Below are 3,971 nucleotides of genomic sequence, written 5' to 3' on the forward strand. Positions count from 1 at the left end.
TTTGGTTGATCTCTTTTTGCCTGCGGAGAACTTCTTTTGAATTTTTTGGCAGGCGTTGTAGACCTGGAAGTCTTCAGGCAAAATCGCTGAAGGTCAGCAGAGATGCGATTGAATCCAGCAGCACTTTGATGTTAATGTTAATCTGACTTAACTCTCTTTAGAAATGTATAAGTAGATAAACCATAATTTTTCAAAGTTTGTGGTTTGTTTAATAAGATACCAATCCTGTATCTGACAGTAACCCATGTAGGAGCAGCTGTGCACCTCCGCTCCGTCTACATCGCTGCCCTTCCCCGATACTTCACTATTTCTCAAATGAAGTTCATTTCAGTGCTCATTTTCCCTTACTTAGTTCTGTATTTTTGTCCAGTATTGTTCTTGCTATCCCTGTCTATTTAGCAGTCAGACTTTCTTCAGGTAAATTGATCCTAGATTCTCACCATTTTTGTCTCCCCTCCTCCAGGAGGAACTTGATTTGGACATGTGAAAAGTCCTTTGTGGAATCCGTACAGGGCAAATGGGCTGTGAGGGTCTTTTGGGGGACAGTCCCTGGCATTACGGCCCTATCCCGCTTCATTTTGCCTTGCTGCTCATTGCATCCCATCGTAAAACGGGACTACAGCCTCCCAGGGATGATGCTTGTATCTGCGTCATGGTGGAAGAGGCTGTAGCACACTTCTAAGAGCTTCAGCACCATCATACTTTGTTCAAGATGAGATTTTCTGCAGTTGGCCCAAAATTTCAGATCCAGTTAACAGCATTGTATCCTCACTTAAAGATTGCAGTTGATGAGATCTTTACTTAAAATAAGCTTATTTAATGGGGCACGTTCCCGTAGTCTCACACTGCTCAGAAATGAGGTTAACTGACTTGCTATTTTCTTTTCTTTTCTTGTCTTTCTGATTAAGGTTTAAAGTATTGATCCCAAACCAGACCTTTGCCTTTAAAACTCCTTGGGGGTTATCCTCAACTATTTATAAGTATCTGATTCCCTCCAAGAAAGATTGGTATGGTTCAAACCAGGATATACAGAAAGTAACAATGATAAAAATACTCCCTTATGTCTTTTCACAAGCCGCCTTGCCTGCCAGCTGGAAAAATACATAGTCGAAGTTTTGTGGCCGCTAAACTTCATAACGACACTGGTTTCATTCCTTTCTTTCTGTCTGTGGTTTCTCTGCTCTTTGATAATGTAGGTCATCTACCTGTGTTTGCCTCACAGATTCCGCTTTTTTTTTAACTCTTAACGATCTTTAAAATCTGCATCTCGTTCCCTTGAATTCAATAAAACGATCCCCACCAACTTCAGCTGGCATCAATGCCACCAACTCCAGGCCTTCAATGCTGGAAGGAGGGCCCTTTAAAGCTCTGGGTCGGGACTGGCTAGTGTACATTGATTCTCTCTTGTCATATCAAGGTTGGAAAACAAAATGGTGATTCTAGGGAAAGAATAGTTTTCTCACCTGGCACACAGTGTTTGTATTAGGCCCTTTAAGGAAAAAAAATATTGAAGTGAACAGACTTTCCTTCAAGCTTGTCGTCGGTTCACTGCCTAAGTAGAGACTCCTTAGATTCCTTATGGGATGACAAGCTGAGATGGAACATGCTTTTCCCGTATGTGCGCTGCTGCTGGGGCAGCACGGCAATGAACGCAGTGCTTACCGACGAGTCGCTGTCAGGTTGTCGGCCCTCATTGGTAACGGCGAGTGGTTACCAACTAAAATCTCAGATGCTGCACCCACTCCTCATCAGCCTGGCGGCTTTAAAACTGCACTGCTGTTCAGGCTAGCGAGAACCTGCGTCAGTGCAAAATCAAGTAGGTACTCTGCAAATACACTGAAACATTTTGTTTCAATGTGAGTATTTTTGGCATATTCCGGGACAAAATGATAACTATAAAGCATGGGACTAGACACTCAGGCCTTTCCCGTAGGAATGAGCAAGGTAGCAGCAGGTTACTGCATGGCTAAGTCGTTTCCCTTAGGAAGTTCCAAAATAGTAGATCTTTTTTTATGTGGAAGACATTTTCTGTTTTGCAAAGATGCAAGGAATACAGCTAGGACAAAGGACTGGAGATTTGGAGATCCTAATCTACGCATAGGAATTGCCTTACTGCAATGCATTGTCTTTCATGAAAGAAGCTATGATAAAGCAGGGACTTGAGCATTCACCAAGTCCCAGGCCAGCGCCCTAATTGTGAAACAAACTTTCCACTTGATTTTCAATTGCGAAGTAACATCCCGAGTGTGGTAGATGACCCAGAGGACAAATGACTATAAGGGAGTAGCAATCTGTTCTTCGTTCTCGGTGTTTCACAGCCTCCAGGATTGATGCTTTTGCACTCGTATTAAGCTGTTCATCAAACAATCGGTGCTTTACGATGATGAGCAGCGAGACCGTCTCTACTGTGCGGATAAGAGAAGAACCCAAGACAAAGTTTAAGGGATTTCCCCAAAGTCGCACAGTGTAACTGGCAAAGTAACGAGGTGGAACCCAGGTCTCCGCAGCGTTAGCCTCATGCTCTTAACTGCTGGAACAGTGATCTCCCTCAAATAATCGATCTTTGTTCTGAAATGAGTCACGTTTAATTTTACAGATGGAAAACTGACCATTAATAGAAGTGATCTAGTTCTGTAAGTTATTCCTGTGCTGAGATGGACAAACTGCCTAGAAGGTTTTTCAAAGGAAGGCACTGAATTCCGATTTACTTTAATGCAAATCAGGGTGCTAGTTGTGTTACTTGACTTGCTATGTCATCATCTGAGTAGGGAGCTCCATTCATCCTCAGTAGAAAGAAAGGAGCCGAAGGTGGCTCGCCCAGATGTGGATGTCTGCATTGTAAACTTCCACAGCTGAGTGAGGTAACTCCTAGTATGTGAGCAGGTTGAGTTTTTACCTTAAATACTCGTATTGGGATGACTGCGCTGGTCATTGCAAAGGTGCCCAGATTCGCTCCCGAGGTAAGTGCTCGCATTCTGCTTCAGTGCCTTAGAAGATCACTTAGCTGACAACACAGTTCAGGGCTGGGCAGGGAATACCATGAAATTAGAGTTATAATTTGACCATAAATCAACTTCATGAAACTTAAGAAAAAACAGCTAGTCCCCTATATAGTATGCTATACTTCCTTTCCCAGTTCTCCCATCAAGGGCAGCCCTGCTTTTTAAATTTTCTGTACCTAACAAAACCCATCTAAAATTCAGAATCTCTACTGGGGAAGTTTTGATTTGCTTCTCACTGAGTCTGAAAAATGAAAAAGAGATTTGAGCCATATTTGATACACAAACACCTGGACTTTGATTTTTAAAAATGAAGTACATAGATAATAAATCAGGCTATTAAAGCATTATACTTAAACATTAACAATATACAGATCTTTTGGTTTTACAGAGATTTTGCCTGTATTGTAGAGTGGCATATTTTCCATATTACATACACTTCAAAAGCATTTACAAGTGGATGTGGACCTGTTCTGCTCCTAATTTTTCACAGAGGAAGCTCACGTTATATTACATTATTGACGTGCACTTCATTCTTCTGTTCAGAAATCTGCAATTAGCAGATGGGAATATATATTTTGCTATTTACTTTAAACATCAAGCAACTGAGCAAGTGAAAGCAAAAACTGAGGTGGAAGATGGTTATTAAAATACAGTTTCATTTTCCTATCAGGTTATTTTTTAAAGCTGAAAAAATGCTGATTATTGACATTTACCTTAACGAGTCCCTTTCCAGCATGTTTACATTTTCTCCACCCGCTGAGAGACAAAACCCTCTTTTGTTTTACGCTGCTGTCCCTTTTGCATTCCCCTCTGCGATCCTCACCCTCCCCACAAACACACTTGCATAACGCTCTCCTGCCTCTTCCCCTCTTCCCAAATATTTTCCTTCAGCTTTCACGTGCTCCCCTCTCAGTTACTGGTGTTTTCTCCTGCTCCCCACATTCCTCTTCCCTTTTCCCGTTTTCCTGT

This window comes from Aptenodytes patagonicus, chromosome 3, assembly GCF_965638725.1.
Source record: "Aptenodytes patagonicus chromosome 3, bAptPat1.pri.cur, whole genome shotgun sequence".
Classification (NCBI taxonomy): domain Eukaryota; kingdom Metazoa; phylum Chordata; class Aves; order Sphenisciformes; family Spheniscidae; genus Aptenodytes; species Aptenodytes patagonicus.